We start from the raw sequence: 24,753 nt of genomic DNA on the forward strand, positions 1-24,753 counted from the left end.
CACATGCGAGGACAAACGGAAGTCGTTCTCAGGTGCGCTTCGGTGGAAAGGACAACGTAGGCGATGGCACGTGGGCGGACAAGGTCAGAGACGCTATCACACCTCCAAAGAAAAGAGTCCCGCAATTCTGATAAAGAGCGAATAGCTATGTTAGAACGGGAACTAAGAGAGCTAAAAGCCGCTTATACTAAGCTAACGCTCGAATTAACTGCAATGGGTAAAGCGAACAGCCGTAAACAAACGCTCACACGTGAGCCATCAACCGCTATCGAAATTCCCCAACTCGTTGAGACGAAGAAACATGAAGAACAAATCGAAGAATGCCTGCCTTCTAAGAAGCGCGCTTTAACGCAACCGCGAACCACGAGGGACGCTATGGACGCCATGAGCGAGAATATGAGGCTAATGCACGAGAGCATGGTGCGAATGAACGAGAAAATGGACTATTTAGCTCACGAGTAGAGAAAATGGAAATGTATCTAAACAATACGGTAGTACCGGCAATGGCAAGGATGAGTTCACAACACATCGGTGCTCAAGGCCCACCTCGCGATGGTCTCACTGCAAGCGAAGGAGGTTACAACGGCCAACATGACAGTGCCGAATAAGACACGCAGTCTCCGCGTCTGGCAATGGAACTGCAGGGGGATCGCCTCAAAAAAGGCGGTCCTCCTGCAGATGGTCAAATCAGAAACCGAGAAACCACACGTCATCATGCTACAAGAAACACTCACAACCGAACTGGCCATTACGGGATATACGACCGAAGCCCACAGAAAAGAGAAGGGCAGAGGCGTCGCTTTACTGATTGGAAAGAAGATCCCGTACATTCGGCATGAGATCCGCCACACAGCCTGCTATTTAGAACACCTCACGATTGAGATCATACCGAACGACCATGTAGGTAACAAGCAAAGAATCTTCCTCACCAATCTGTACAGCAGCCCTAAGGATACAAGGCAAGGGTTTAGAGGCATTCTGGCCACGATTGCGGACATCGCCAAAGGCAGTCCGCTGATTGCAGAAGGAGATTTTAACGCCCCACACCAGACTTGGGGCTACGCGTATCCCTCTAGCAAGGGAAATCGTCTTCTCACGACAGCCTCCGATCTCGACTTCACGCTGATTACAGACCCGGAGACCCCAACCAGATGTGGCACTTCCACATGTCGAGACACCACACCGGACCTTACTTTTGTCCGGGGCCTAGAAAAATGTGCCTGGCACAACTCGGGAATAGACCTTGGGAGTGACCACTATATTCTCCGAATTGATGCAGAGATACCGGGAAAGAGCCAAAGGGAATACAAACTTATCGATTGGGGCAAATTTCGTGCAATACGGGCGCAGCCATCTAACTCATCAGGAGCGACCACAAAGCACACGATAACGAGCTGGACCGAGCAGCTCAAAGCAGACATCGCAGCCTCGGAACGGACAATTACCACGGACGTTAAGGTAGAGAGGATGGACAGTCGGCTAGCGTATCTTCTCGAAGCCAAACATTCCATTCTAGCCAGGTGGAAGTGTCAACGTCTTAACAGAAGACTACGAAGGAAACTTGCCGAACTCAAGAAGACCATTGAAAAATACTGCATGGTTTTCTCCTGACAACAATGGGATGAAGTCTGTAACTCCCTCAATGGGCAAATACGCAGAGGAAGTGGGTGGGGACTCATAAAACACCTCCTCGACGAACACGGAACAAAGTCCAAAACTATGCAACGGATCAGGCTAAGTAAATTAGTACATCGCGAGAAGCAAATCAGTACCGCCGAAGCCCTTCTGGATGACCTTGTCAAGCGGTACTTACCGCTTAAATCGGGGCTACCCAGTACCTTAGAAAGGAAAAGCTATGACGGTGCCCCAAACTCAGAGCCAGATACGGACTTCACAGAAAGCGAAGTACGCTTCGCAATTCACGAACTCAACATTAACTCTGCAGCCGGCCCCGATGGTATCACAAATCGGGCTCTTTATCTAGGCAGACGAGCATTTCCCCTCCCGGATAAGAAATTAACCCGCCGCCAATCAGTCACGTTACGCTTGCTCCAAACGAACTAATACCCCAACCCCTGGCGCATGAAGCACATCGACCCAGACTACGACGGACAACATGTGTGTGAATGGTGCAGTGACCGTGTAGACTTAAACCATATGCTGTGTGGTTGTGCATCGAGCGACGCCTACGCCAAGAACAAGGAACGTTGGGACAAAGTTTTAAAAAGAGCTTCACTACTTGATCAGCTTCGGGCTGTCCAGGAGGCCCGCGCAGCGGCGGAGAGCTTCGGGCTCTCTGTGCCGACGTGGGAGCTGCCCTCTACACCTGGCGCCTAGCCGAGTGTCCTCCAGGACCCCTACTGTGGGAAATAAAGTTTTACCAAACCAAACCATCCGAGCGATTTTATCGCACCTTATCGTATATAATATCCATGTACATCACACCAGATCTTCGAAATTGGGACACGATGATACCATTCGTTACATTCGCCTACAATACAGGAGTACAGCGGACTACCGGTTACTCTCCATTTAACTTGTTTATGGCCTTCCTTCCACAACATTTCTCGACACTTCCTTCTTCTCTACGCCCGGCTACTCCACACCCCTACCTACCCAGGTCTTATCTCGTGTGGCCAGACGCCATCATCTTGCTCGCCTCAACACAAAAGCGGGTCAGGAAGACCGCTAGGGTCGCTACGATTCTGAGCATCGCGTGGTCTCTTTTCGTTCTGGTGATGAAGTACTCATTTATACACCACTGTGCACCCCTGGCCTTAGTGATAAATTCCACCGCCGATACCTTGGTCCTTACGAGGTCATCAGCCAAACTTCCCAAGTTGATTACAAAGTCACGCCTGTTGATCCCCCGCCGATCGACGTTACCGTTGAAATGAAATTGTTCATGTTTCTCGCTTTAAACCGTTTGTGCACCGCGGTGCATCAGTTAGGAGCGGCCAGGCTGGCCGCTCCCGACCCCCGGGCAGATTGTGTGAGCCTTCCATGGTCTTCTTTCATTTGTACATGCCATGATCTTGTTTCATTTGTACATACCACCGTCATCGTCCCGCGGTGCCGGCTCCGGCACGCGCCTGGGGTCGTGATAGAATTAAAACGCTAGACAAAGCATCGCGGTCCTTGCCGTCAGGATCTTGCCATCTCGACCTAGCCTTCTTTCACAATATCTAAGCACCAGTTGCAGGCAATCCATGCAGTGATTCGCAGTTAAAGTAATGGAGAAGCGAGCACAGTGCGCCTATCTGGAAATGAAACCTTAATCCGAGCGGAAAATCACTGCTTTTATAATTCAATCACCTTGCCTCTTTGCGCTGTTATTTACAAAAAAAAATGCTTTTGTTAAGGGAATGTGCTTTGTGATTCCGTGGGGTTTGTAAAAAGGAAGTCAGGCTTTTCGTTTCACTCATTTCCGTATTTTCTCTTTCTTTAAAGCGCTTTCTTGCTCTATGCGGTGATTTGTTTTGACTTTCCATATTGTCTTTCAGCGGGTTGTTTACATCGTGGCGCCAGCCACACAGCTGTCGGTGAAAAATAGGGTTGACAATTTTTTGAAAGGCGGAGACAATGCACATATCTTTTTAGAGCCGGAACGGTAATAAATGCAGAGGTAAGCAACTCGAAGAATTTTTGCACTAACTTATCGCCTTCATGACGGTGTCATTGAGATCGTCGCCGCTTGTTGTTCTCCCAAAAACACCCTAGAATCCTACAGCCACACCCGTATAGCCAACGGCATCAAGTTATCGTGTTTCTTCTGACGTTTCAACAGCGGCCATAAAAGAAAAGTGCTTTAAAAAGATCGCTGAGACATCAATGATACGTGTATTCTTAACGAGTGGCTATTCGGAAGGAGCCATTTCTTGTCAATTGATTGGCATGACACAGTGTGCATTGCGAAGTCCGGGATGTGGCACACCCGCTGCTGTTATTTTTTACGCGATAAAGCCCTACAGGCTGAATGTCTGAGGCAATTTTATTTTTATCCGACGTGTATGTGCTACTTTCCAACAGTTACCAGGTAACCCGAGATATAATAAAATTAATAGCATTATTATTACATCTTGGGTTACCTGGTAACTGTTGGAAAGTAGCACATACACGTCGGATAAAAATAAAATTGCCTCACACATTCAGCCTGTAGGGCTTTATCGCGTAAAAAATACCAGCAGCGGGCGTGCCACATCCCGGCTCCGCAATGCACACTGCGTCGTGCCAATCAATTGGCAAGAAATGGCTCCTTCCGGATAGCCATTCGTTAAGGATATACGTATCATTGATCTGATGTTTCCTGTGTAAGCAAGTGGGATTAAGCATTCGTTACATTGCTTTTACATATATGCCACAAAACGCAATTGAAGCGAACACAATAGTAAAACCTACATAACACAAAATTATTTGACTGCCCTTAAATCAGCTGAGGGCCGGAATGGGTGAAAACAACTTTACAGGAATGTTTTCATAACTGCATCGTCACTCTCATTCCTGCCCTCAGCATCATCATCATCATTATCAACTGAACTCACCAATATTGCTGTCGCTGCTGTGATCGCTATCAATTTCCCTAACTGTATCGTCAGTTTCATCGATACTATCTTCGTCACCCAAGAAAGGAGAATAACAATCGGTAAATCAAGAGGCCGGCTTGGAGCAGTGGTTAGCGCTCCAGCTAGGGAGGGATAGTGGGTCGACTGCAGGTGCAGACAGGTGTTCTCTTTATAAATTCATACCGCGGACACTCCCGGCGTACGGTGCGTGCGAGCGGACACGAACTGAACCATGAGCCTAGACACTATTTCGCCTTAACGTGCATGTTGTCAAGAAATACGGCCTGCTGCTGTGCCCAAGGATGTGGGGTCGAATCCCGGGCTCAGGGGCCGCTTTTAATTTGTGTCGAAAAGCAAGGCTTCCATGTGCTGCCTAATGTTACAGCACGTTAAAGAACCGTAGGTGGTCTAAATTCTTGGAGCCCTGCATGACGTAACATTTCATAGCCTGAGTGTTTGGGGACGTCAAACCACTTAAACCAAACGGGGCCTGTTATAATGCCTTACATGCGCTTTCTCGGAGAATATAAGGAGGTTGCTTCAGAATAGGGTCTCCAGGTCGATTTTCCAGCGCCCACAAAATTTCGTCACATTCCTCCCCTATCGCCGCAGTAAGATCGCAGAAGTGAAAGCTACGTGAATCAGCAGAGTATCTTCTCCAGATGTACAAATGGTGTCTAAGTGTCATGTGGCAGCCTGCATAGGTCGCATTGGCCAGTGCATTAATAAACGTTTGAGACAGCGCTTTACGTCACTCCAACCAGATAACAAAGCCAGTCTGGCAATAAATTATGACCATTGAGAAGATCGTACCCCCCACCTTCAGAATATCAGTGTCATTAGGGGCGAAAAACACAAAAAGAAAAGTTCCAGAATATTTAATTATCGATATATTAGGTACCGAATGTTTTAGCAACAGCTCCGTCAGATTTACTTTTAATTTAATAAAGTTATATACCATGCCACATAAAAGTGACGTGCTATCAGCTCCTTTACAAACAGTTTATTTGTTTGTAATCTTTTTTTCTTAGGCGTATACGCACCCGGTTCTGCTGCTACGATTTTCACTGGCTAAAATTCAGTTGTGCGTCCGGTCTCGTCCTTTGCACTTCTTGGAAATGAGTTTTATTCCTCTTCCTTTCCTGCGACCTAGTGCTAAAAGAGGCCCAATAGTAAAATGTTCCGTTCCTTGGGCATCGAATAGTTATTCCGGTGAATATTCCAACTGTCTTGAATGGTTCTTTCAAGGAATGAGAAATCCTGAAACTTGAGCTAGCTTTCTAGTTTCTTGTGTTTTATAAAACAGTCAGGGTAGATTATTACTTCCTTTTTACTTTTTTTGCTAAGGTAGGACTCCAATGTAAATTTCTCGCCTTTCTTCTTTGCAGCCGAACGTATCGGCTGGTGTGTGCACAGACATAGACTAGGAGGCCTTTATTTGTTCTATTTTTTTTTTTCTAAATGTCGCACCGCACTATCGCAAGCAGCAGCTGGGAACCATTTGCTTAGGGAGTGCAGTTTATGGCTGCTCTAACTTAAGCTTTCTTATATCGAAGGCTTAGAAAGGATGAGCACTGCTATTTAGCATACAAAGCGTGCTCCGAAAGCGTCACCATGAAATGTTATAGTCAGTTCTCAGCAAGAAAGCAACCGCGCACATTTACATTCTCTGCGTCAGCGCGCCGTGAATCATATTTTGGTGACCAGGGACAATTTTTTGTATGGATGTATCAGCTTCGTTTTTATTCTTACTGCGGCTCGCTTACAACGGCATGGTAGCGGATATGTAAAGCTCACAAGATTGGCTACAGTGGAGGTCCTAACTAGACATCTTCTTTCATGTTTCAACCTGTATAAACAAAACAATACACCGTCCGATTGTCATTTCTTGCGAAACCAGTGGATTGCACATGTGGTTATGCCTCACTGTAGCTATTAGTGCAAGCAAACGTATCCAGCATCGACACAGCTACCACCAAGCTACGCGCTTTGTGAAGCCAAGTCATAATATCACACGCGCACACTAAAGTTATTTGCTTCGTCAAATTTTGGGCATAGTTGTTACTTTAGTTAAACAAAAATTTGCTTCTTTTATGTTGTTTTTAGGTTCCCAGAGTTTCCTACTTTTTACTTTTTTAGGAAGAATCCAGTGGAATGAAACGTCTTTCATTAACAGTTGCGTTGCAGACATGACGCCTTTTTCACAGCATAGAACACATATGCATTGTACTTAAAGCTGAAACTACGAAGGACGTCAGGCTGCTGCTCCATTTAACGGGAATAGTTTCCATGCTGACAGATTTGGCGGCGTATCCCTCCAGCATGTCTACGCTGCGATGATCGAACATAGCATTGTAAAGAAGTGAGTTTTTTTTTTCTTAGGGCTATGACACAGCATTTATGTGGCGTCGCACCGGCTAGACATCTGCAGCAGCCGCAAACACAAGTCTAGGCATCCTGTTATAGCGAGTCGCGAGGATCGACAGAGAGCCTAAACACCTGCTTCTCAGCGTTGATAAGCTATGAGAACGTACCGTTGATGGCGCCCATCTGGTTCGAACTAGCTAATGCTGGCGCCATTGTTACGTCATCTATGCGCCCGTAGCGTGAAATATCAATGCCCTCTCAACCTTTCGTAGCCACTGCGTGCGCTGTTAGCCGCTTTATTGTAAGCAGGAGTCTTGGTAAGCAGCTGCGCCAGGATTTAAACACTCACACTTGCATTGTCATACATTCGTCTATTTAGCAATCCTGAATACTGCCAACGAGCGAAGCCAAGGTTTACCGACGCCTTCAGTTTATATTTACTCCGCACTTCTCCTTTTACATGAGGTCATCACAAAAAGAAGCATCTCACATTAGGCAGTGGCCTCACGCTTATGCAAGAGCTGGCCTAAAGTAAATTAAAAGGCACAGAAATCATATCAGGCGACTCCAACATGACTGTGAGCGCGAATTCCTGTATATGCATGATACCACGGCATGTTATCGGGAACTACAGCAGATTTCAAATATTACACGAAATTATATTAAAGCTTCCAGAAATTGAAGCGTGCAGATGTTAACCTCCCGAGCCGGGGAAGCGTCGTAACGGACTTTGCTGACGTTTGCATAAGATTAGAGGCGTTGGGACAGTCTTCGTTATATTCTGTGCGTATAACCATTAAAAGCGAGCATTTAGTGTAGGACGTCGTTGTCCCTGCCGCTCTATAGTTTTTACGTTGCGCTAAGCTGTTCGTTAATAAAATTCATGTAATAGTCTTGCACGAAGTTCTACTCGAACGACCGCCTAGCCCTGTAGTTGGAGCACTAAGGAGGATCATGATGGACAGACATTTGTTGGTTGCTATCGCATATTGAAGGGCAAAATGATGCGTAGTAAATAAATATACCTTTAAACAAAATATAATTATTGCATAGCTTTGAAAAGTTCAGGCTCGCAAAGCTGTATGATACAAAAGCTAAATGACGACACTGGGCCATTTAAGCTGCAGGAAACCTTCACATAAGATGATGTTTCTGGGCTAGGTGGTTTTGGTTCTTTCTCGATAGTAACTGCGTCACAGGAAACAGATTTTGTCCTTACGGATCTTTCTTTGAGTGAGTAATAACTTTATTTATGTCCTGGAGAGTTTAACGCAAACGGGCCAAAAGTCTCCTAATTGCGAACGTCGAGATCATGTCCCTTCGCCACCTCGGGGTCCTCATGGACGGCCCAGAGTTGGTCGTTGAGGCTGGAAATGCGCAGAGCGGCGGACCACCTCGGCGATATGCTTTCGCGATTAACACCTGCCAATTGTGCCTTGCACTGCCCCAGTATGCGTTTAAATGTGGCTATATTGGTATTTTATGCCTCACACATGTTCAAGTTATAGATTTTGGGGTAACTCGATCCAGTTTCACTGCAGCGGGTTCGGGTATGTGCTTGTAATGGCTTCCAGGCGACTGCTTGAGAGCCTCATAGTTTGCTTCAAGGTCTGACAGGCCAAGCAGTAGACATTGGTTACGTTAGTAAAGCTGGGCAGCATATCTCCCGCCATTTCTTCGCCATGGCCCGCTCTGGCGTAGTTTGCGAGACATCAAGCGACTGAAGGAGCGACTTCGTTGAGGTTGGTGAGATACAGAGAAACATTCCCAATATGTGCCGGAAACCGAACCTGCTCGGCCTTGTTCTACAGTGAGCGTTTCAGGTTCATTGTTAATCGGCGGGCTTCCACGGATATTTTCCCCTTGACGTAATTCCTAACGGCCTTGCACCAGTCGCTGACAAGGACCACGCAATCGTGACAGATATCACAAGTGCGATTGCTATTTCTTGAGCCACTTCCGCGTGTCGGGAATTTACACTCGTAGTGTGGAAAAGCATTCCGGTAGTGTAGACGACCGTGACCTGGTATCATTGATCGTCTTAATAATCGGCAGCGTTCCCCAGAAGCGCTTCCCTCGCTTTTCCATAGTCCCGCAGCAGGGCCTCAGCTCTGGCCTGTCTTCGGCATTGATTATACATCGTGTGTACGTTTCTTTGCACTTGTGTGGCTCGAATGGCGTCTCTGGTATTCCGTGGGATTATCTCATTGCCACCGAGTAGACGGTAGAAGCCGATGCCAATCCGCTCGAGTATGTGTCGTCCAACTACTGTGCTCTTCACTTTTTCTAGCTGAAATATATGCTGCAATATATGCATCCTGAGTGTTGTGGATTACTAATTTTAGCAGTAGCTCTCTTCTAGTCGAGTCTGGTAGTCCAAACGCCATATTTTATGTCCTGCGTATAATCACGTATATTTGTTTCTCGTTCGCCTTGTGCTCTGTTGCATTTCTTTGCGCCTTTTAATTAGCGAATTGGTAATAATAATGGCCGCAACCTTGCACTAGCGGCAAAATATGATGACTTGAAGCGATCGTGGCATGTAATATGAAGATGACTTGAAGCAATCATGGCCTGTGAATGCATAAAAGCATCATGTTACTAACCTGACATGGAAGCTGTAGGACTAAAGTTCCGTGCCTTCCTCTACACCTTGTAGCTCGTATGCTCAGTATTTTCAGCAATTTAATCCACACCGCAATGAAGCTTTCCGCCACCGCTACCTCACAAACATCGAAACCTGTCAATAGCATGATCATGCCTAATAGTAGCCGAGATGCAATTCCCAGTCCCCGGTTGCACGGGGCTGGAAAGACAAAACATTCTTGTGTGGTCCCTTTCTATCTTCGGCGCCTATACTGCGGCGCTGAGAAGCGCCTCTGCAAAACAATTGAGTAGTTATTTCGCCGGTTATTTAATAGTGACAGAAAAATATGTAAGGTCCGACATGAGCCAGCAAGAGCAAGAAAGCAGGCTGTTGAAATGGAGACGTGGCACTGCGCAACTATAAGCTACTATCGAAAAGCGTTAGCAACACCAGCGCTCCTGGCAGTGCGAAGGTGAGTATGCGTCTTGTTTGTGAAAGATGACCTACAGTTTAGGGAAACCAGCCACAAAAAGGCACAGAGCCTATCTGGCTGAATAAATGAGGCCTCATAGTGATTCTCCCAGAGATTTTGCACCTACCCGCGTTAAAAAAAAGAGTATTTTCTGTCATTCTCGCTGGCATAAGGCTATAACTAATCCGCGTGATTAAGAAATGGCTTTCTCTCGCGGTAGCTACACATTTATACATCCAGCTGCCGAGATCACGGATAACCGAAATTATTTGTTGCGTTCAGGTACACGAGGGATCGAGGCACATGCTTCAACTTAACAAAGGTTTGCTATTGTTTGACCACACGCACCCTGTGAAATTTCGGAAACCCTGCACGTTCACACCAAGCGAATAAAATATATCGATGCCTCGCACAATATGGATGGAATCTGAGAAGGCATCAATGCTCATTACACGGAGAAATCTGGAGGCGTGCGCCCTGCATGTGCCTCCAAAGGACGGGAAACCTGCAGCCGAAAGCGCTCAGATCTTGTTTTAAATGGATTGATTAAGCTTGGCTTCATGCTCTAATTGATTATTGCCGTGTTGTCCGAGTAATGTTCCCAATAAGTAGCCGGCCGTGACTTTCAAGAGCCCTTTTGTTTCAAGACTATGTCACTATAGTTAGCAGCAGGCACTTTTTTTGAGAGTGACTATGATTCTAGGTGTCGTATCTGGAAACTTGTTTCGGGGGCCGTGCCGACTGTTTCTGAAGGGTATTCCTCCTATAAGGCTCCACGCGCAAAGAAAGATAGAAAACTTCCCACAGATCGAGAACCTCTGCCTCGACGACAACCAGTCAAGAGGAAGAAAGCCATAGCGGGTGTCACTCTGATAATCAGTGCATAGCCAACGAGATCCGCAAAAAGCGCACGATGCTCGACATCAGTAAAGGAGCAACACATAATGCCTCCCAGCGCGCAAGTCAATACCCGGTAGTGATCGAGAGACTTCGCTCGCAAGTTGTTTATCGCCATTCCAGGCAATCGAAAGTCTTCCAAGTCTCACAGGCGAAAACAAAGTGGTTATACAAGATTGGTTATACGACAGGACGCCTCTTAACGACATTCAAATTGCGACAGTCCAAAAGATTCTGAATATGCCAACAAGGTGCTCAGTCTCGCTCGCGCACCCTTCGTCCCCAAACCTCTTCTTCTTCCTCCTTTGTATTGCAGATTTCCGCCCGAATATGCAACACGCTCTGCGCCTGAGGTGAAGCGTAGCTTGAAGACCACCAACAGTGCAGAAAAAGATGGATCCTTAGGGGCGTGGCAGCATAGACTCGAATCACACACCGTAACCCACACTCTGTCCAAGTTCTTTTGAGCCTTCTGCTATACGCATTGCAACTCCTGCACTGATTTGTCACCTGGGTGACCACAGTACACAACTCAACGTCAGTCCTGTGATCCATGTAGGGGTCACGTATGTATTGTGCCACCGCTTGTGTGGTTTTCCTGCAGCCTGTCGCATCCCTTATGACCGCCCGCGACAAGTCAAAAGCATCGAAGATGCCTTCATAGAGTTGTACATCGGAAGTTGCGGGCGTTCGTCGAGTATTTGCTTCAGTTTTGCATCGTTGTCCACCTGGTGGTGGCAACTGTCCAATATATAGCTTATCTGCTTGAGCGTGATGTTAGCCATGTACCGAAACACTATCTCTCTAGTCATCGGCTGTGACACCAGTTGCTCTGCTTCCAGGTGACGTGCTTGGATGACATTGCTCGTCGAAGCCCTTCTCCCCGGCTGGAAGGCCTTGTTGTGGCTTCTTCCCACTTCACTGTGAACATATTCGGCATTAATCTTGTTCATCTGCATAAACTGGTGAGTTCAATGCTGGAAGGCTGCATTTGCATCTTGAAGTTGCAGATACACAGCCTTGACGTAGCTACTCTAACACAGCTCACAGACTGACACAAGACAACCACATACTCCATTTCAAAGATTTCATTTCAAAGGAACAATTCTACTTATATGTTCAAAATAAAAACACATAGAGTCGGTCTTGCTGTCCAAACCAGAGCACTTTCACACGAGAGTTCCAAAACCATTTGAAGGATAACCACTGATATTGCACAAATTGCTGCAAATTCAGCTTAGTCCTGTGTAATAGTTAACTTTAACACTATTATTTCATGATGTACCTATTCGTACCTGTTCCATCCGCGCGTACTGAGCCTTTGGAAGTTTAGGCAAATCTGAAACGCTATACTTTAGAGATGGAAAAATTTCTTCAAAGGACTTTCTAGCGCTGACCATCTAAAACAGTGCAAATAGATCACGAAAACACAGAGAACAGCAGGACGAACGCTGACCATCCCTAGATAATAAGGCCATCAAGGAAAGTGCACAGTCAGTGTGGCCAACAAATTCGTGCGTCCACCCGTATCGAATGCTCGCACCTCCTATATGAGAAATTCGCCTGCGGAACAAGCAATAAGTCCATAATAGGTTTCCCGATTACACCATGCGCTCTCTGATTGCAAGCCCTCGCAAGCTGTTAGTGCAGTCGGTCCGCACAGTGCCGCACGTAGCACGAACCTCATATCGACGAGCAACGTTTTGCATGCCACTGCCAGCTTAAACAGCTTAGTTGCTGTTATCCATTGATCGAGCCCCTTCTAATGCACATACGTGCCGGGAACACAGAACCTTTCTTAATGCACCGTCAACTGTAATGGCGTTTCCTGGTTCTTGTTAGGATGACAAAGCCCCTGTCAACGCCATTATTAAATTGCCCCACTGTTTCCGCGCCATTGGGCTTCGAGTATTCGTACCCTATTGCAAATTCCTGTGCCACTGGGTCCCAGCGCCCCGCGCCGTACATGGTCCGTTCCAGTATAACGTTGGAAACTGGGCGCACTGGGACGCGGCATACCGGCACGCTCCGCACTGGCGGCACTGTTCGCCTAGAGAAAAAAAGGCCTGGGATAAAAATTAAACGGTATAAAGTCACGAAGTAAGTTAGGTACATTAAAAAAACCTACAAAAAAGTAAAAACAAAGAAACTAGTTGCACTTAGTGCTCTTCGAACTCGGTACCCAGACACCTATTCAATTACTAGCTCACCACGCTAACCACTCGGTCACGCCGAAATCTTTTTTATTTATTGCTGAATGAACATGACAAAATATACTGTACAAAATATTTACAAGTTTGGCAGGCCGCTTGCCGGCCGCAAAAAAATGCAGTCGTTTCATTTTGGAAAGATTTCTAAACATCACCTCAATTTGAGCATCCATTATCTTTCAAAACATCACGCCGAAAACTGGAACGTTGCGAAACATTTCTGCATTTTATGTCGTGGCGGTATTTATAAGGTTGGGACTTCTTGTTTCGCAGTCTACAGCCCCCCCCCCCCCCCTCCCCCCCCCCCCATTGCGGCCCCTCTAACAATTACAATTTCTTGATTATTGGAGCTTGCTGCCTGATCTCCCGACTTGCAACAATGTTCTCGATGCCTATGCGCGCTATTTTGTGCACTGGCATCATTTTAACATGGGGCGTTTGACATCGCTGGAAAGGTTACCAACGCGGGTTCTTTGCTAGTACTCTGCTACCATGGGCGTAATTTTCGCTGAACACGGAGCTTTAGTACAAATCTTCAAGGAAAAATGTGCGACCAAACTTCAATACCGGCAAGCGCAGCAGCGGCGCCACTGTTTTGCGTGTAACTAAACCTTATTTGTATGTAAGCATTTCGAGAAGCGTTGCAATGACCGAGATCTCGGCTGCTTTATTGACAGAGTAAGAAAGAGCGCAAAAGCTTGAGGAACACGCAAAATATTATGCAAACAAGCGTTGTATGTTGTTTTTTCCTCTCATGGGCCCATCGCTTAGTAAACTGCTCTCTTCCTCGTTTTAGTTTTTTCTTTCTGCTGTTTATACTGGGTCGTGGTGCGGGCTACGCTCGCCTGCGATTGAGCCCGCATTGTACATTTTGGCAGTAATCATTGCATTAGAGTGCCCTTAAGATCAGCTTTGAGTTTGTCATGCATGGTACCTCACGTTATTCAATTCCAGATTTAGTTATACGTTAATCGTCAGCGTGTCATGAGATATCAGAGGCGCGGCGGTCGTGGTCTCTCTCGGAACGCTCGAAACGACCTACGAAACATGTAAACTCTAGAAAAAGGATACTGCCTTTCTTTCCTTACATGTGCGCAAAGACTTTGCAGCAGAAAGCGCTTGCTTGAACCATATTTCCAATATGCGCCCCGATGGTCGATTGCGAGTATGTTGTTGCCATGTTGGCCCCTGAGAGATGCTACACCGGTCGACGCCGTAGGCCGCACCGGCTATACTGGGGCACTGGGACCAGTGCAGTCCCAGCGCACATATCTTCCAGTGCATCGCGGATGCCAGCACACACCCAGCGTCAAAAAGCTAATCCGAGCATTTTTCTCCCATCGTACCAGTACAGCCAGTGTCTTCCCGTTACTGCTATCGCAGACCTTCAGCGTGGCCTGCAGATCCAGTGAAACCCAGCGCGAAAATCTTACTGGTTTCGCAATGGAAAACGCTGGGAGACGGTGGTTTTTGCAGTAGGGTACTTGGCTTTCATGGCTGTCGAATAACCCATTTCTTCATGCGCATGCAATTCATCGCGGGCATCTTCCATGCCATCATGTGCTCCTTCTACCTCAATCGCCCTGACGTATTCGGTATTGTCTCCTACGCTAGCGGGGCTCGCCTGCTTACTGGGAGCTAGGTAGTGCCCTTCATTTTTGCTACAACTGTGCACACAACGTCAGGTGCTTTGCCGATAACAGTCTCTGTATTATTACCGAGACCTGCACTTCGCTCGGGAAGCTCTGAATATCAACCGACTTCGCGCCATCGTTCTTTACCTGTGCCTCACGACTGACTACATATCCTTCGCTGGCATCATTTCCTTCCAAAGCAAGCGAGTGACAGTTTTCCTGCTTTGGCACTATTGTCATTTCTTGCTTAACTGCTGTTTTGATAAAAATGAGGCTGTCGACAGTAGGAGACGCCTGAAGGCTCTGGATGAGGTGGCGGAGGAGCGTCATCATTCGTGTGGTACTTTCCTCATGCTTTTGTACAGCTGTTATGTCTTCTTGACAGACGTGACTGACTGTAAAATCATAGATCTTTTCATTTAATAGGCTAAGCTGTCATTACAGGTTTTTAGTCTTGCATGAATGAGCTTTAAGTCAAGAACAGTCCTTCAGCTTGATCTCAGTAATTCACGTGCCTTATGGCAGAACCGGTTCTGAAACGCTCGTTGAATGACGCATTTCCTTTAGATGCGGTCAATGATGCATCGATGAAGCCCTCTTTTATTTCTGAAGAAGTTCGCTGGTGGAGCTCCTGGTATCTTCCTGTAGGGTCGTTGTCGTTTCTCTTGTAACCTCTTGTAGCCTCCCGGGTTTCGGCTCTAAATATATAGACGATTGAGGGCGGACGCCAGGACGCCTCTATACTGTATTTAATCTCCGACTGTTGACACGATTCTGAAATTTTCCTTTACGTTTTGACCATTGCCACGCGCTCAAGAATGATCGTCGCAACTTTTCGAGCGTGAGCTTACAAATGCCTAAGCTGTCATCAGTTGCCTGTTAGTACAAAAGCTCTATGAGTATCAAGGAATTTGACCAGAAAGCACGTGTAACCCTCAAACCCAAAGAAGGTGAAAGGGCTGTAGACTATAAAGATATTCTAACCAAAATGAATTGCAGCGCTAGAACACTTTCAAAAAAACTCGCGCAATGACCATGCTCTCTACATTTTCAAGAAGGCAATTCCTTCGATTCACTTCATTAAATTGATAAAACATGGTTTGATATTCAAGATACACCTTACACAGGAATTGATGAAGAGTTGCCGATTTCTAAAGGAAGTGACGATTGTTTTATGTAGCTTAAAGATGAATTCCTGAGCTATATGAGCAACATACAGAAAGTTTCCGTTTCCTGAGGAAAGCATCATTTCAAGAGGAAGGCATTTTAAGCTATGTTATGCCCGTCAAAGTGAACTGTGGAGACAATGTGGTCTCTGCCTCACAAAGTTGGGAACTAGGTGCTCACAAAGACATAAAACATTGGCCCCATGGAGGCACTTTTCGGCAGGCTAAAGTCAATATGTGGTAGCAATGAAATGCTAGATGCAAAAGCCGTTACAGCAGCACTTGATCATGTCGTGATGGGAAACGTCTCACGTCGAAAAGACGTCAAGGTATTTGTAGTTTACGCTAATGAAGTACTTGCAATCAACACTATCACCAGCTCTATTAGAAGATTTCAAGATCGTGATAGAGGATTCTAGTGTTCCGACATCATCCGTGACGTAAGACCTTGTATATGTAGGAAGGTGCACAGCAAAGCTAATCGCTGACTGTGGGTGCGATGCCTGCACTCTGCTTGTGCCCACCAGTAATTTCAGTTACCCAATTTTCAAGCTTCTAGAGAGGAAAGACAGAAGTGGATATTGATGTCCTAAACCGGAGTTGTTGGTTGCTTTGAACAGGCTTGTGAATTTCTTTGGAAATGCTGTTGAGCGATCGCTCCGGACAAATATCCTTTAGGTGCTTCAGAAAATATATGAGAAACAACTTCAAACGTCAGCTTGCTCACATGCTCAAAAAGTTGGACAACAGCCATGCTAAATATCGGCCTGCCTAATTGATGAAATTGTTTTAACAATACTTTCTATTAATTGCACGAAAGCGCTCACTGACAAAAATGACAAGTCATATAACTATGCCCACAAACCTTCAAGGAAGCATTTTTGACTCTAATATTCCGTCAGCTGGATTTAGTCCTATTTGTTTCCATCTGCAGCGATGGCGTAGCGGTAGAACATCCGCCTCGCATGCAAGAGGACCGGGGTTCAAATCCCGCTGCCGCACAATTCTCCACCGGATAAGAAAAAAAAATCCGCGTGTCGATGGAATTGCATAAACAGGTTTGGGGTGCGACCTGATGCCGGTGAACACCTCCGGCAACGCACTCCCTCACCAGAACAGGAGTTGGCCACCCTGGAGCAGTAATTGGCCACAACCTCATATGATAAGCTCCATAAAAACCCGGCCCTCAGTCACCAGTGGCTGCGGAACAACTGACCACGGCGGCGGTCAGACCTGTGACGTAGCAGGGGATGCTAAGAAAGCCTGGCTCAGCTGGACAGGCCGCCATCGGAAACTGACCCTGGGAACGCTTAATGCTAGAACCCTAGCTAGTGAAGCTAGTTTAGCAGTGCTGTTAGAGGAATTAGAGGGCACGAAATGGGATGTCATAGGGCTTAGTGAGGTTAGGAGGCCGAATGAGGCATATACTGTACTGAAAGATGGGCATGTAGTCTGTTATCGAGGTTTACCAAAGAGGCGACAACTAGGTGTAGGTTTCCTTGTCAATAAGTATATAGCGGGCAATATAGATGAATTCTATAGTATTAATGAGAGGGTTCCAGGCATCGTAATTAGGCTAAATAAGCGGTATAAACTGAAGGTTGTACAGGCCTATGCACCTACATGTAGTTATGATGACCAGGCAGTTGAAAGCTTCTATGAAGATGTAGAATCGGCAATGCGAAATTAAAGACGCAGTATACTGTACTAACGGACGACTTCAATGCCAAGGTAGGGAAAAAACAGGCAGGAGACAAGGCAGTAGGTGACTATGGCATTGGTTCTAGGAATAGCAGGGGGGAGTTACTAGTTGAATTTGCAGAGTGCAATAACTTACGAATCATGACTACCTTCTTCAGCAAACGGAAGAACCGGAAATGGACATGGAAAATTCCTAACGGAAAGACTAAAAATGAAATCGACTTCATAATGTGTTCAACCCCCGCCATTGGGCAGGATGTCGAGGTAATCGGGAAAGTGCGATGCAGTGACCACAGGATGGTTAGGTCTCGAATTAGCCTAAACTGAAGAAGGACCGCAATAGATTAGTAAGAAAGAAATCTATCAACGAATTAGCGGTGAGGGGGAGGGCAGAAGAGTTCAGGATCTCGATACAGAATAGGTATTCAGCTGTAACTGAGGATTGCGACATTACCCTAGAGGCAAGGAACAATAATTTCAGAGATATCATTACTCAGTGCGCGGTAGAAGTAGGCGGTAGGATAGTTAGCGACGATACCGGCAAGCTGTCTAAGGAGACGAAAGATTTAATTAACAAACGCCAGTGTGTGAAAACTTCCAAACGAACAGACCAGATAGAATTGGGAGGGATATCAAAGCTAATCAATAAGCGCAAGGTGGCTGTAAAGAACGGGGGAAGCCTTAAAGCGGTAAAGAAATTGGGAACAGGCAAAAACCAGTTGTATGCGCTAAGGGCGGGCAATGTCATCACGGAAATGAACAAGATAGTCAAAGTAGCCGAGGAGTTCTATACAGATCTCTACAGTAGCCAAAGTAGCCAGGACCGTAATGAGATTGGCCGTAGGGAAAAACAGTCAGACGTTCCACCAGTGACGAAGGACGAGGTCAAGAAAGCACTAGAAACTATGAAAAGGGGGAACTCAGCTGGAGAGGATCAGATAACTACAGATTTGCTGAAGGACGGGGGGGATATCGTGCTAGAAAAACTGGCCACCCTGTATACGCAGTGCCTGGTATCATCGACGGTACCGGAACCATGGAAGAATGCAAACATTATCCTCATTCACAAGAAAGGGGACTCTAAAGACCTTAAAAACTACAGACCAATCAGCTTACTGACTGTCACGTACAAGGTATTTACTAAGGTAATCGCTAATAGAATCAGGACAACCTTAGACTGCAATCAAGCAAAGGATCAGGCAGGGTTTCGGAAACGGTACTCTACTATCGATCATATCAATACCATCTATCAGGTGATAGAAAAATGCTCGGAATATAACCAGCCCTTATACATAGCATTCATTGATTACGAAAAAGCATTTGACTCAGTTGAAACCTCGGCGGTGATGCAGGCATTGCGAAATCAGGGGGTAGAAGAGCCGTACGTGAAAGTGCTTGAAGATATATATAGTGGCTGCACAGCAACCATAGTTCTGCATAAAGAAAGTAACAGAATTCCCATAAAGAAAGGTGTTAGGCAAGGAGACACAATCTCCCCAGTACTATTCACAGCTTGTTTAGAGGAAGTATTCAGTCTTGGAATGGGAGCACTTAGGGAAAAGGGTAGATGGAGAATACCTCAGTAATCTGCGATTTGCTGATGACATTGTCTTGCTAAGCAACTCGGGGGATGAACTGCAAATAATGATTCATGACCTAGACAGAAAAAGTAGAAAGGTAGGCTTGAAAATCAATATGCAGAAGACTAAGGTAATGTTCAACAGCCTCGGGAAGGAACAGCAGTTTACATTATGTAGCGAAATACTGGAAGTTGTGTTGTGTTGTGTTGTGTTGGGTTTTATGGCGCATAAGCAACTAAGGCTATCATGCGCCAAGAGCGAGGTTAATGTATGTTCTGGTTGCAAAAGAGGAAATGGATATGTTTAATCTATAGTTTATTTAAAAAGCTTCCTTCTTCTAGGAAACTGAGAACAGATGCTAGGTTTACTAGTGCTCTTTCTCCTAAAAGCAAGGTGGGATGGAATGGGATGGTATGATTGTAAAATATAGTAAAATGTTTTCTCCGTAGTGCCTCAAGTTTTGAGCATGTAATTAGAATGTGGTTTACAGTGAGTATCTCGTCGCATTCTTCACAGGTCGGTTTGTTATGTTTCATTAGCAGAAAGTTATGTGTTAGATGTGTATGTCCAATACGAAGACGGCATACTATCACTTCCATAAAACGTTGTTGATGTGTGCTCGATTGCCATTCTCCTAGTACAGGCTTTATGAGACGCAACTTATTATTTTCTTGGTTGTTCCATCTGGACTGCCATTTATTCATCTGTTTATGTTTTATTAATTTCAAGCAATCACTATGTGGTATGTTTACTTTCTGAATCAATTTGTTGTGGGCAAGTGCAGCACATTTGTCTGCTCTTTCATTGCCGTCAATGCCTACGTGACTAGGGACCCAACAGAACACTATGTTATGTCCTTGTGTCGTGATCATTTTTACATTATGTATTATGTCACCGATTAGAGGCATGGCAGCATTTCTGTGATTTAAAGCCATCAGTACACTCAACGAATCGGTGTAGATGACACTGTTCGCAATGCCTTCATTCACTATTTTTTCTACAGCTGTCAGGATAGCATAGGATTCAGCTGTAAAGATTGATGCGCACTGAGGAAGCCTAATTATTTGTTCCCAGTTCTCTTCAACTACGGCACAGCCAACATAAGTAGAAGTTTTTGATCCATCTGTATAAAACTCTGTATAATTACTGTACTTTTCTTTTATTGTGCGAAATTCTTGTATTATATGCTCTTTAGGAGTTTGGCTTTTGTTGAAGTGTGTTAGAGTGAGATCACAGACATTTGGAAGTTTGTACCATGGGGGTAGGGGGCTGTTTTTCGGTGCAGTGTCGGGCAAGGTGTCCAGAATTTCTAACTCACTGCAAATGTTTTCGAAACGCATTATCAGTGGCCTCGTCGCTTGTGGTTTATTTGTGAAAATTACTCGTGAGCGGCATGTTGAGACTATTGGATAGCAGAGGTGTTTTTTCTGTGACCTTATTCTAAGGACATAAGCACATGTAAGTGAAGCCCTTCTATCTTTCAGCGGAGGCTCATTCGTCTCTGCATACAGACTATCAACAGGGGATGTTCTGTAAGCGCCACAAGAAAGGCGTAAACCTAAGTTATGTACCGGGTCCAATTTCCTTAGGTATGATGGTCTAGCTGACCCGTAGACTATGGACCCGTAGTCCAAGCTAGACCGCACAACAGATCGATATATATGTAGAAGACACGCCCTATCAGACCCCCAGTGTTTCCGAGAGAGAACCTTCAGTATGTTTAGAGATTTTATGGCTTTCCTCTTTCGGATGTTTATGTGAGGCAGAAATGTTAGTTTTCTGTCGAACGTTACACCCAAAAATTTATGTTCGCTCTTTACTGGCAACTCAATCCCATTTAAGTGTAACTTGGGATTGATCTGTATACCTCGTTTCAGCGAGAACATTACTGCCACGGTTTTCTGTGGGGAAAATTTGAACCCATTTTTAAAAGCCCATGAGTCTAGTTTATTTAGTGTTAATTGTACTTGTCTTTCACAAATTGATATGTTTGAGGATGTGCAGGCTATTTGAAGGTCGTCGACATACAGCGAGAACATAATGGATTTTGGGATTACCTTGCTAATAGAATTCATTTTTACAATAAACAAAGTTGTACTTAAAATGCACCCCTGAGGTACCCCATTCTCTTGAATAAAGTTCCTCGAAAAGGTGGTACCCAGACGTACTTGAAATGAACGACCTGATAGAAAGTCCTTCAGAACATTTAGCATCCGGCCTCGGATGCCCAAATCTGCTATATCGCGTAGGATCCCGAACCTCCAAGTCGTATCGTATGCCTTTTCCATGTCAAAGAAAACGGCAAGGCAATTTTGTTTATGTATGAACGCTTCCCTGACAGTATTTTCAAGACGCACTAAGTGGTCGGTCGTTGCACACCCTTTTTTAAAACCACACTGATGAACATTAAGAAGTTTATGAGATTCTAAGATGAAAGTTAGTCGGATGTTTAAAACACTTTCAAAACATTTTGCTAAACAGCTGGTCAGAGCTATGGGTCTGTAACTGCCCGCTGAGGTCGGCGGCTTTCCTGGTTTCAGAAACGGAACAATAACGGCTTGTTTCCAAGCCTCCGGGAGTTTACCTAGAGTCCAAATTTTGTTAAAGAATTTCACAAGTGCCTCTACAGAGGATTCGGATAAATGAGCCAGCATTTCGTAATGAATTTCGTCAGGACCAGGCGCAGTCTGTTTTCCAGCAGCAAGGACGTTCTTTACTTCTTGGAGTGTAATAAAACTATTATATGATTCATTTCTGCCACCACTTGTTGTGAGTTTTTGTTTCTCAGCTATGTTTTTGTATTTTAGGAATGTTTCTGTGTAGTGTGACGAACTTGAAACGTGTGCGAAATGTTCGCCTAGTATATTGGCCTGTTCTTCTATGCTAGTCTGAACACCAGGGGCTGTGAGGATGGGAATTGTAAACGGGGAAAAGTTTCCACTGAGTTTACGAACTTGTTCCCACATTTTTTTAGACGTCATTGAGCTATTTATTGACGTGACATACTTCTGCCAGGATTCTTTTTCAGAGTTGCGACGGATGTATCGAGCTTTAGCTTTGGCCTTTTTAAAAGCTGTAAGATTTTCGTGTGTAGGGTACCTTCGGAAAACACCCCATGCTTTATTTTGTCGCTTTTTGGCCTCCTTACATTCCCGAGACCACCACGTCTTGTATTTTTGTCGCACCACACCTAAGGACTGTGGGATGGCGAGGTGAGCGGCAGTGATAATGCAAGTCGTGAACAACTCATTTATTCTGTCGACACTAAGGGCATCTGTAAAAACTGCTCCTAGATTCGCCTCTACTTTAAAAAGCTCCCAATCTGCTAAGTGAAGTTTCCACCGTTTCGGTTTGGTCGGCATGAGTGATGGTGAGGATGATAAGCTGATTATTGCTGGCAGGTGGTCGCTACTATACGGGTTGTTCAGAACATCCCATTTAAAATCATTAAAAAGGGAAGGTGAACTAAAAGCCAAATCTAAAAAACTCATTTTTCCTGTCCTTGGTGAACAGTACGTGGGCTCACAGGAGTTCAATAAGCAAATGTCTGAACTAAGAATAAAATCCTCGATAAGCTGTCCACGTGTATCACTTTTTTCACTTCCCCACAAAGGAGAGTGTGCATTAAAATCTCCTACTACTAGGTAGGGCTCTGGTAGCTGGCAAAAAAGGTTTTCTAGATCATGGAGTGTTATTTTAAAATTTGGTTGAATATAGACAGAACACACCGTAAGAGTTTTAAAGGCAATTATTCTGGCTGCTACAGCTTCTAAGGGAGTGTTTAATTTCAGTTCTTGAGCTGGAACTCCACTTTGCAATATGATGGCCGCACCACCCGAAAGCCTGCTTGCTTGCTCTCGATCTCGACGGAAGACTTGATATTTTTTCAGTATGTTCGAGTGCATGCAACCTAAATTTGTTTCCTGTACGCACAGTGCAACTGGCGAGACTGTATCTAGAATGTCTTTTATGTCATTAATATTCTTTAGAAGTCCTCTACAGTTCCACTGTACCAGGAATGCCATCTTTTTTTGTTGAAAGCTTGGAGATTAAGTTTTTTCCAGGGCCCGTGATTCGGGCCTTGTCTGTTTTTGTTCGTTCCAAGGAGCTCCGCCGTCTCTGTGACGAAGACGGCAAAGAGCTGTCCTGGCCTATGTCCATTACCTCGTCTGAGGTGCTGGACGAACGTGCCAGAGGCACGTGTTCCTTATTTTTAGACCTTGCCTCGTGGGCAGAGGTCTTGTGGCCCGCCGACCCTGAGGGACGCGTAGCCTGTTTTGGGGGTGGTGGAGGAGCGGGAGCTGCTTCCACCAGGGCAGGGGATGGCACTACCTCAGCCTCGTTTGAGGTCATGGGTAGGTGCCGAAGGCCGTTGTGGTGCCCCGCCCTGTCGCACCACATCGGCGAGATTTGGTTTCGCTGTGAACTGAAAAGTGTTCTTGGTTTTGTTGTACTGGGTACGTGCCTCTTTGTATGTGATGTTCTTTGTTGTTTTTAGTGTTATGATCTGCTTTTCTTCTTTCCATTTTTGGCAGGATCGAGAGTATGCGGGGTGATCCCCCTCACAGTTTGCACAGCGTGGGTCTGCGGTGCAGTTATCAGAGTTGTGGTCGTTCGCAGCACATTTCGCACAAGTTCTGCGGCCACGGCAACTTTGCGAACCATGGCCGTATTTCTGGCAGTTGAAGCATCTCCTCGGATTTGGGATGTACGGTCGGACGTTTATTTTGATGTATCCAACTTCAATTGACTCTGGGAGGGTGCAGCTATTGAAAGTCAGAACCGGATGTTTTGTAGGGATCTCCTTGTTATCCTTTCGGATTTTTATTCTGTGAACCGCTATGACGTTTTGGTCTGCTAGTCCTTCTGCCATTTCATCTTCAGTGAGAGCAATGAAGTCTATCTCAGATATTACTCCTTTTACAATGTTCAAGGATCGGTGGGGAGTGATGACGACGGGGATGTCCCCAAGCGACACAATGTTTTTCAGGTTGGAGGACTGGCACTTAGTTTGTACTTCTAGCAAGAGGTCACCATTTGCAAGTTTTGATACTTTGTATCCAGGGCCCAGGTCTTTAGTGAGACACTTTGACACTATGAAAGGGGATATTTTTTGAGCGGGTTTTTCTAGCTCTTCGCTATGTATGACATGGAACTTTGGGAAAGTCTCTTTTGTTTTCACAAAGAAATGGCTTGTAGCATCGGTCCGCCCTCGTTTGCTTGGAGGGCGATCATTTGTTTGGGAGAAAGAATCCATGAAAGGGTTTGTGTTTTCGGTAGTTGTGCCTGCCACCCACCATGGAGCCCAACGAGGGGACGGGACAGGAACTTGCAAGAAGTCCTGCCCACGCCAGCAGTACACCGCCACTATAACCAAATATGGGCAACTCAGGGTAGCTACTCCACACAAGGTTAACCCTCGCCGCCAAGAAAAAAGGAAAAACAAGAAATGAGGAGGAGACAGGACAGTGCTGAGAAAAGAGATAGGAAAGTGAAAGATGAAGTGGAGGACAGGAAAAGGCGACTGCCGATTTCCCCCGGGTGGGTCAGCCCGGAGGTGCCGTCTGTGGGAAGCGT

The 24,753-nt window shown here is 45.6% G+C and overlaps 1 protein-coding gene across 3 annotated transcripts in view; it reads right to left on the bottom strand.

Annotated features, from left to right (window-relative positions):
* The window catches only part of LOC146194941 (monocarboxylate transporter 12-like), an 89,209-nt gene that overhangs the window by 61,501 nt on the left and 2,955 nt on the right, over positions 1-24,753 (bottom strand). Inside the window, exon 2 of one of the 3 annotated variants that reach the window (XM_084597593.1) lies at positions 12,804-12,935. The exons of 1 other annotated variant lie outside the window; for it this stretch is intronic. The gene's annotated coding sequence lies outside the window, so the exon portion shown is untranslated. Of the gene's footprint in view, positions 1-12,803; positions 12,952-24,753 lie in introns of all 3 variants that reach the window. One more of the 3 variants, XM_084597594.1, reaches the window with a different exon arrangement.

This window comes from Amblyomma maculatum, chromosome 3 (assembly GCF_055883805.1).
Source record: "Amblyomma maculatum isolate TAMU_Amacu chromosome 3, ASM5588380v1, whole genome shotgun sequence".
Classification (NCBI taxonomy): Eukaryota; Metazoa; Arthropoda; class Arachnida; order Ixodida; family Ixodidae; genus Amblyomma; species Amblyomma maculatum.